The sequence below is a fragment of the Mixophyes fleayi genome, chromosome 7 (assembly GCF_038048845.1).
Source record: "Mixophyes fleayi isolate aMixFle1 chromosome 7, aMixFle1.hap1, whole genome shotgun sequence".
Lineage (NCBI taxonomy): Eukaryota > Metazoa > Chordata > Amphibia > Anura > Limnodynastidae > Mixophyes > Mixophyes fleayi.
In genome coordinates, this window is record NC_134408.1 from 150,288,725 (window position 1) to 150,299,612 (window position 10,888).

Sequence of the window (10,888 nt, forward strand, 5' to 3'; positions counted from 1 at the left end):
ATCTCCCAGCGCATAGAGAGAGGGGTAGAGTGTGCTACGAATAAAGGAGTCACAGAGCAGGGAATAGATGCAAAACGTTTATGTATTAGATGCATAAAAAATTAATATAGACATATTGACAACATGGCATGCAGCTACCAAACAAACAATAATGCCTGCAAAAAGTAACTGTTGCCTACTTATGCTCTTAGGCAAGAGTTCATGGAGTACCATAAACTAGTTAAAAACAACGGGTGGGATCCACAGATCCGGAGAGTCCGTCCCAGATGGAACTGGGTAGATATCGGACCACTTGATGTGGGTTGTTTGTTGTGCCAAAATAAGCCACTAAACTGAGCAACAATAGGCAGCAAAACTAGGACAAAACCTAAAAACAAAAAATCCAAAACAAAGTCCGCTCACAAATCTGGGAAGGGTAGGTAGTGCACTTACCTTCCTCCCCAGGTCGGCTGGTCTGGATGCCTCAGTCCGAATGTCCAATCCGCAAATCCTGCTCCTCTGGACCTGTTGTGATGGCACAAGAACACTTTGCACCCAATCTGTCTGCTATGTATATGTACTCAATTAGGAGGAAACACCCATTGTAGTGTCCTGAGATAGATTTTATAACACACTCCTTGCATTGCACTCACATACAAAATGGAGATTTTATGCTATTTAATGAGATATATAATCAAACTTCCGGAGGTGCAGATTATACCAATAGGGGTTCTAGAGTAAAAGTCAGATGAACTTTGAAGTAGGGATTTGACTTTGTCCATCATGTCCAAGAAACTCACAAATGGTCGCACAGAGCATTTTGCACGGGGCTGTTTCCACGCAGCCAATAGGGGATGGTCATCATTCCATATTCTGCAGTCAGTTAATTATCCTTTCTTTCCTTATCCAGCCTTTCCAATACCTTAATGGCTTCTCTCAAATTCACCATTCACCACAATCAGTTGATAACATTGTATTTATAATACGAAATATAAACTCTTCATTTTTTCGCTGTCGCAGAAAATTATTCTGTTCTCAATAAAATCTTATTTTTCCACCACAGTGGACTCCGTTTTGCCATAAAAGCAAGATAATAGTTAAAAGCATTAAAGGTTGAACAGATAAGTCATCTTAAAATCTTCATTTTCATATCCCAGAATGCCCGGCTCCCATGTGCTTTGCTTGTTAAATGGAATTTAGAGAAGGCATTTAATTGCTGCAAAAGAGATTTTTGCTTTGTTAAATAATAATAAGTCCTGACCCATGCGAGGACTTTATTACATGTGTCTACCATTTGAACACTCGCTTTTCTAGATGTAGTCAGGTGCCCTTTATGCATTTACATAGTGTTAAAAACTGTTATGAAAATGTCAAACAGGAAATAAGAAATATCTAATGATTGTACAGACATTCCCTCCTGATTCAGTCCCATCATCCTGTCTGCTTGTCAATGTAAGTCTGGATCGGTTTTACACGTCTGGCAGGAAAAAATTGAGCCATAGTCTAACTAGTTATGGACAGCATGGTGGCTTAGTGGTTAACACTTCTACCTTAGATCACTGGGGTCATGAGTTCGATTCCCATCAGTGGTGTTAGATGTGAGGTGTTTGTATGTTCTCCCCGTGTTTGTGTGGGTTTCCTCCAGGTGCTCTGGTTTCCTCCCACACTCCAAACACATACTGGTAGATTAATTGGCTGCTAACAAATTGACCCTAGTCTGTATGTCTGTCTGTCTGTGTGTGTGTGTGTTAGGGAATTTAGACTGTAAGCCCCAATGGGGCAGGGACTGATGTGAGTGAGATCTCTGTACAGCGCTGCAGAATTAGTGGCGCTATATAAATAAATGGTGATGATGATGATGGTATGTTTTTGCATTGGGTGGGTTGCAACAAAGTGTTTTGGACTCTGCTTGTTCCATCTCAGTATAGTGAAAGCATGTCACCACACAATCATATCAATTAACAGTTTAACCAGCATTGTTCCCTTTGATTTATATGGCCTATTCATTTAAATAGAGTTGTGCATTATATGTAGAAACTCCATTGAAATAAATGGGCCATAGAAATTAATGGGCCACAGATATATATGGAGCTGCAGATCATTGGTAATTGTTTTTTCCCCCACGTCAGGCGTGCACTTAGGAGGGGATTTCCAGTTGCAAGTAAATAGGATAAGCTTTTACTGTCCCTGTACCATCTGTACCTGAATCTGCCTGCAACATCATTTTAGTTGCCACAATGCTATAAGTACATTAAACAAGCTATAAACATTGTTTGCCTTCTATTGCATATAGTAGGTAATTTATTTGTACGTGTTTTATTGTCCACATACATCTCAAGTGTGTAACACACGACATCTAAGCATTTACCCACTTACAGTTCACACAATTTTATGGAGAATACGGTAAGTGTTGGGGGGGGAGGAAGGGCTCTTAATGTAATGGGGTTGGAGGGTGGAAATTCATTTAATGATAAGACTGAGTTATAATCATCTATAAATGTGTGGGAGATATTATTTTATTACTGGGGTAACTTATTTGTTGGTTGGAACTATTTTGTTTAATAGAGGGGTAATGGTAGCGCCTAATAATTTAAGGTTGGGGGATGGCATTATTGATTTAATGCTGGGGTGGTTTGAGGGCTAAAAATTGAATGTGGGGCTTATTTTGGAGAGACAGAGGGCTATTTAATAAATGTGAATGCTATTTAATTTCTGGACTGGTTGTAGGTAGGCAAGCCTATTTATAAGACATGGGTGTTATTGATTTAATGTCTGGCCTAGTTTGGGAAAGGGAGGCCTAAAGTGTTCACTCGTTGTTAGACTTTCAATTTTTCATGACTTTATTTCCAAACAGGGCAACAACATTCCAGGATCCAAACAAGCAGCAACTGAGCTTAAGACATGAGGAGTAGCCAGTAGTAAAAGCCTCAAGAGCAAGCAGGAGAGAGAAGGGCAGTATGCCAACTGTCCTGATTCTGGTGGGGCAGTCTCGAATTTGTGTGACTGTCCCGCTCAGTCAGGACTTTGGGAGGTATGTCCCACTTTGCACTGCACTGGTTGTGAAGGGGGAGCTGCAGGCACCTAACAGTAGTGAACGCAGCATTGTCCATGTAGTTGAAGGTGATGGTTAAGAGTTTGAGAGCAGCCTTGTCTCAAATGATAGCTATGCCCCTTACATGCTGGTCATGCCCACTCTGGAGGCATATTGTAGAAACCCCCTTCCAGAAATCTTGCATTTGATCCAGCACATCAATAGAGATTTAATTAATCTCTATTGATGTGTGATCACTTTACCACCAACCAATCACATCACAGCTAGAGCAAGAAATAGACTTGTAATTGGCTAAGCGAACTCCTGGTCCATTGATTATTTTCTCTTTCGGCAGCAGAGTTCCAAGCGCAGAAGATTGGCGTTGTCTTAATGGTTTACAAGAAGAAGATCTGGCTCGCATTTCCCTTTGGAATGAAATGTCAGGTTTGGATTTCCCTTTGGGAAACTAATGCTGGAATTTCCCTGTGGATGAAAGACTGCATTAATTCTATTGGATTAAAAGAATCCAAGCATTCCATTTGGATTACAGTGGAAAAAAAAGAAAAACTTTTTTTTACTATAATAAATAATTGTGTGGTATTGCTCTAGGACCATGTTTTTAAGACAATAGAAAATGTTGCAGCCCCCCCCCCCTCCCTTCCCCCATCTTCGCCAGCAAATCCTGGCGCTACACTTGTATTTGTGTGAAAAACTGGGCATGGTGTCATACGACATTTTGCAATTACGCTGTTTCCCATTCATAAATTATATTTATTCACCCTAAATGCCCCCACAGTTCTCTGTACTTTGTCTGAACAAGTCACCACAGTGCGTTGAAAAATCTCCATGATTTACAGTGCACAAAATGTAACTTCTAATAAGTAGGTCATTTACTTCTTGGATTTCCTTATCTTTCAAAAAGTAAAGACAGAAAAATGAAATGATTAAACGAATCCTCCTTTGTCTCAAGCCGCTGTCTGGTAATTTAAGGCACTGAATAGCCACTCATTACTCTGCTGTTAAAGACTTCAGAACAAAGTGTTTCTGGAATCAGGAATGCAAATAATTTAAAGGATGGAAATCTGAAGCAGTCTTTAAAGATTTCCAATAGTTTACAGAGAAGTTATTGTTGTCTCAGACCCTCTTTCCATTTGTGCTGTCAATACTTCTTGTGTCGCATATGTCTGAGTAAAGTCAAGGTTACCCAGACACTGCCCCCTAAATGCCCACTGCTCCGAGCTGGTCCCCCTTCTCTGCCTCATATCTGATATTGGCTACAAATGTCCATGGCTGCTCGTTGGAGAATCAATATTGTGGTTAACGGAGCTCCGGGGAATTCTCACAAAATAAGCCGAGCATTTTTGCACTGAATTGGTAATCTGTATTTCATATAATTTATTATCTGGGAGCGGAGCGGAGACAATGGGAAATTCATGCTGCTGTGTGTTGTTGTTGGGGTAGTACTGGGAACACCTACAGTAAATCCGAATTCCGCCGGAGAAACATGAAATAATTCCTGCCCTAATACAGAATGAGCTGATTATTCTGCTAAACAGTTTTTAGGATTTAGCTCCCCTTCTACTAACCAGTAGGTATCCACGCTGTGGGGTATTCTATAAGTCACATGATCCGGTATCCTGTTACAGAGTCATGTGACTCCTCACAGCGTAGAATTCTACTGTGCGCTTGTTCCCAATGGAACATACATTCAATAATACCAGCGATTTATTAAGTGAGCATAAGAAACTACAAGCAATAAAAACAAACAACAATAAAGTGATTAAATAGTATATACTTAGCTACAAAACAGTGATCACAGTCAGGGAGCTCCGTTGTCTCATATCATTTCGGACACCTGATTTCATAAGTGAGACTTCTGGACACCAATCAATTCAATTCAATCCAGCCCCCATGTGAACCTGTTATTTCTTTGTTTAACTCATTCTTACATTGATGTTATCTGAACGATGGCTCCTTTGACCGCGACCATATAAGGTAATAATACAAATGTACAAATATGATTCGCTTAACACAGGATGATTACACCATTCAAGTCAACAACAATAGCTTATGGTATACATAGCATTGGAGCTATATAGCCACATAAAAAGCACATTTCTGTTTAACCCTTACAGCCCTGTGCAACTGTACATGTGGAATTGATAAGAATGTAAATACAATAAGTCTATGCTATGCATAATAATAATATAATAATATTATATGTCAGTATTCACTGATCTCTTTTTGTGTCTGATACTGCTTCTCTGAGCTGTCATAGGACTCCATTATATTGTACTTAGCGCTAGCACTTCTGAACAGTGCAGGTAACAAACAAACTTGTCACTTTGTAACAAACTTGATACAAAGTGAAGCGAACGGTCAGTATGTGTGTATATGTATATGTTTGCTTAGATTATTTTTAGACTGTTAGTCACAAGACATAGTTAATAGACTTTAAGAATGCATCTTAAATTAATTATTTTTTATTATTGCCCTTTCTTTATAAAGTGCCAACACATTACGTAGTTCTGTACCGTGAGAGGACCAGGATACAAATAAGTAACATACAAAGGTCATGAAGCAGAAGGTAAAGGTGGCTCTGCCCAAATGAGCTAACAATCTAAGAGATGAACGCCCGTGTGTGTACAAAGCCTTACGGCCTTTATTTTATACATATACTGAGAGTCAAAATTTCCCACTGAAATATTTTTTAATGCCGTTCTTTAATGTAGCCATAACCTGATTCAGACCCAAATCAGATTAACTCAGGGACAGATAGTAAAAGGGATGGTAGAAATCAGCGAGAAGAAGGCCAAAGCTTAAGAAAACAGGGAAAACAGAGCTAGGGAAGCAGGCCAAGAAGTACAGGCCAAGAAGTACAGAAGGTGAAGGAACAGTAGAAGGAGCACACAAGGAAAGAGGGCCCTGCTCCTGAGAGCTTACATCTTAAAGGGAAGGGGGAGACACAAATAGGATGGTACTAACTGGGGGAGAGAGCCAGGACAAGGAAGTTAGGACGAGGACTGATAGACTTGAATAAAGAAATGAGTCTTAAGGGCACGCTTGAAGCCTTTGAGAGTAGATGCTAACCTGATGAAACGTGGAAGATCGTTCCACAGCAGAGTAGCAGCCTGGGCAAAGTCCTGAAGACGAGAGTGAGAGGAGGTGATCAGTGAAGTAGTTAGGCGGCGGTCACAGGCAGAGCGGAGGGGTCGGGTAGGAGTGTAGATACATAGAGTCTTTATAGCGCATATGTCTAGTAAACAACAAGAGGCCGAGTATGCAGGTATGTCACAGGAGCATCAATGAATCTGGCGTCCAAGATGGCGATACTATGGCCAGTCTCCAGCGTTCTTCTTGTGATTATGTCCCAGCTCCCTTATATGCATCAGACACAGGAAGGCCCTGAATGTATTGATTCATTTTTGTTTTATATTTTCATTGACATATTTTTAACTTTGTTCTGTGTTTTTGTTTTCCTTGTGTTCCTTAGGAGCTTCAATTGAGTCGTATTTTCTGCCTTGTTACAAACTGACTTTTTCACATCACGAAATCAACCTTGAACCTCTCTCCCTCCCCCCCAAAGCACTTCCTCCAACATCTGAAAGTTGACATGTTCAACATATATCGGCCTTGAGAAGAATGCGACAATCCACGTGAGACTGCTGCTATACATTACAAAGTCACCTGTTTGATGCTGTGGGTCTGAGCGGGGTTTATTTATGTATTCTCGGTTTTCTGATCTTCATTTCTGATCTGTAACAATGTTTGCTAAGAAGACACCGAGGTATCTGGCAACATAACAACAGATGAGCATTAAACACCCAGCGAGAAAAAATGAATGGAAAACAGTCAGTAAAAGAGCATCATGTGCTCAGAAATGTTTATAAGAGGACGCTGCGTTTCCCTTGCCGATAGGTATCAACCTAATTAAGAGAAGGTCACAGACACAATGCCACCCCGGGCGACGTGGCACTGTTTGAATTCCAGGCCTCTTGCAATGTGACACAGGGGGAAACAATTGTTTTTTTCCCTATTACTCTGTATCTTGGTGCTATAATTACCTCACTAGAGATTCCACAAGGAAAACAGATTTATTACAGATGCCTAAAGCAGCGTCCCTGCGATTATTCTTCTAATCCTTTGTATGATACCCCCGATACCCCATACTAAGGAAAGCAAGGTAATAGGGACATGTGAGTCTGACATGATACATAATCCATACTTTCCATTAAGTGAGAATCAGCAGATAAATGGAATTGTGAAGGTTTGGGATTGTACAGAACCCGCCGTTTTATGCTATATTTGTGCAAGATTAATATGTTTGATTTAACGTTACCTTGTATATATTTATACACATCAATTGGAAGCTAAGTCTATAGAGCTTTCTCTGTGTAACGAAACACACAAAGAAAAATACAGAACCTATTTTGCAGACCTAAAAGTGCAATTCTGCATCATGCAAAAAAAATTAGCAAATTGACATGTTACATTTCCATTCAGTGCAATAAGAAATGTTTTTCAGATATTCAACAATCATGCTAAAGACCCAGCTGCTCATTAGGAGCCCAGCACATAGAGAGAGTGAACTGAATTGGTCCATATAGCCTTCATTGCTCAGCCAATCACATGCAGCCAGCTGAGAAAACCGCTGATAATTGGCTGAGCAGCGAAGCGAAGGCTTATCAAGCTCCATTTGGTTTAATGTAATTGTAGGTCTAGTGTTAATAACGGCTGATATGTCGTCTTAATTTGGGTTTTTACCTTATTTCCAAATGGATTACTTTATGGAATAAGACTTATATTATTAATAAGTGGTAAAATAGGGTACTCATTAACTAAATACAAGTTTATTTAACCCTTTGTGAGCGTGTGTTTACTTTTCTCTATTTCAGCTATTGTGGGACTACGTGTTCCACAGTGAAAGGTGGCAGCCATGGGCAAGCTGTTGCTTGTGGTTAAACCAGCTCCAGCGTGCACTTACAGTGAGCTCACTTCCTGCTGTCATCTCTGTTCCAACCCTAATGTACGTGGCCTCCTTGGTGACAACCGCTGCCGCCACAACTTCTGTGAACACGTGGATCAAGTGTCCTGGTTCTGTGCCCAGCAGCACGCATGATGCCAGAGATAAATACCCAGGCACACATCTACGCCAAGGTGGCGGATAGCCACAGGGGTGCCCATGCAGGACCAGAAGAGGATAGAGGTTCAGTTGAGATAAATGGTGGAAGGCGGTCATGGTTGCCTGCAGCTGTTTGTTTTGACATTTCTACAGTGGCTGGTTCATCTTACATGTCTTCAACTTCCACTCTCTCTACATATACCACATCGACAGTAGCTGATAGTAGCTAGTACCAGCTAGTATTAGTAGATAATATGTTGACACTTTATGAATAAAGGATAATAATAGTGTAGAGCCACAATACCTGGAACCGCTGAGGATTGGGGTTAATTACCTCAATCCCCTTTGGTTTGGGGGTTTGAGAAGTGTTTCATTCAGCACGGGATGGTGGTCTCTGGGGGGCTCACTAGCTCATTTTCTGCTCATCCTTCAAGGTGTTGCTAATGATGACTGGTGTAGTTTTGTTTCACCCACATCTATATGCTGGATCCTTATATCTGCACTTACTGATGAGTCCTGAGTCTGTAGCCATATACAACAGGAACTAGTTGTTTGGAAGATGATACTTGTTTGTTTGCATTTGTTATAAGAGAATTCCAGTCCAGTTCCATCCAGCAATGTGACCTCAGAGAAGGATATATCATATTGTTACAGTTCCCGGAAGAATATAACTTGACTGTCCCCAATAAACTGACACATTACTGCAAGTAGTTACAGAGTAATGCAGACTGGTGACCCATGAAATGGGAGCCACCAGCTACCTCACTGCGACGCGTATCATTTATTTATCAGTCAGTAAAACGCCATCAGTCGCAGAATATCTGCAGAGGTCAGTGCGCAGCGCACAGTTACTGTATAATGACGGGAGGTTTCATGTAGACCAGTCGTCTTGTGTAATCTGTAAGACTAGGATGGCGCTAGATGCCATCATCAAACTCTGACGGGTACAGAACTGGTTTTGGACAAATTATTAAGTCAATGACAATGTCAGTTATCATTATATTTACCAATTATTTATAAAACAACAATATAATATTCTGCAATCCCTTAAAATAAAAAAATATATACTGTGTACATTAATGTGAATGTTACAATAATGAGGGTCTGCAGGCAACAGTGAAGCATGGTGGAGGGTCCTTAGAAGTCCGGGGCTGCATTTCAGCAAATGGAGTTGGGGATTTGGTCAAGATTAATGGTGTCCTCAATGCTGAGAAACACAGGCAGGTAATACCATGTAATACCATCAGGGAAACATCTGATTGGCTCCAAATTTATTCTGCATCAGGACAAGGACCCCAAACATACAGCCAATGTCATTAAGATCTATCTTCATCGTACAGAAGAACAAGGGGTCCTGGAAGTGATGATACGGTCCCTACAGAGCCCTGATCTCAGCATCATGGAGTCTGTCTGGGATTACATGAAGAGTCAGAAGGATTTGAGCCAGCCTACATCCACAGGTCTGTGGTTAGTTCTCCAAGATGTTTGGAGCAACCTCCCTGCCGAGATCCTTCATAAACTGTGTGCAAGTGTAGCTAGAAGAATTGATGCATTGATCCTGTTTTGAAGGCATGTACATAAAACAAGCACTACAATACTGAATAACGCAAATACAGGTGTGTGTTCTATTATCCTGGTATGTCTTTCCCCTCCTTACTTACGGTTTTGCAGAGCTCCACACAGTGATTGGAGATGATCATTTCTTGTATATGTACCCTATGAATAATTAAAGAATAATGCACAGTGAATGATAGTAATTATAAACTCTTGTAAATAATATCAGTATAATCTCTTAGGGGTATATTTACTAAATTGCGGGTTTGAAAAAGTGGAGATGTTGCCTATAGCAACCAATCAGATTCTAGCTGTCATTTTGTAGCATGTACTTAATAAATGATAACTAGGGGCCTGATTCATTAAGGATCTTAAATGAAGAGGATCCTTATTTCAGTCTCCTGGTCAAAACCATGTTACAATGAAGGGGTGCAAATGAGTGTTCTGTTTTGCACATAAGTTAAATACTGACTGTTTTTTCATGTAACACACACATATCAACTTTAAATTTCAGTGTACAAATAAGCTATCAAGTATTTGTGTGCTACATGAAAAAACAGTCAGTATTTAACTTATGTGCAAAACAGAATACTAATTTGCACCCCTTCATTGTAACATGATTTTGTCCAGGAGACTGAAATAAGGATCCTCTTCATTTAAGATCCTTGATGAATCAGACCCCAGAATCTGATTGGTTGCTATAGGCAACATCTCCACTTTTTCAAACCAGCAGTTTAGTAAATCTAGCCCTTAGTTTTCACTTATGATCAGTGAGTTCTCATGTCAGCAGTACATTGTTCAAGAGAAAAACCTGTGTATTACAAGTAAAACACCCCCCAAACTATACATTTTTACGGATATTAGATGGCACTTTGTCGATTCAAGACCTGTATAAAAGCACTTCAGTGACTTATAATAACCATATAATATACAAAAGATCTACTAAGAAGGTCCTGTTCTTTTTGGTTGACTTGTACAACCTGCGGTGCATTTTGGGACAGCAAGGCGGCTCAGTGGTCATCATTTCTGCCTCATCGCGTTGGTGTCATGAGTTCGATTACCGGGCAGGGTCCTATTTGAGTGGAGTTTGTATGTGCTCCCCGTGTTTGCGTGGGTTTCCTCCAGGTGCTCCGGTTTTGTGCGTGTATGTACATGTATGTATGGGTGTGTCTATGTGTGTGTCTGTGTGTGTGTGTGCGTCT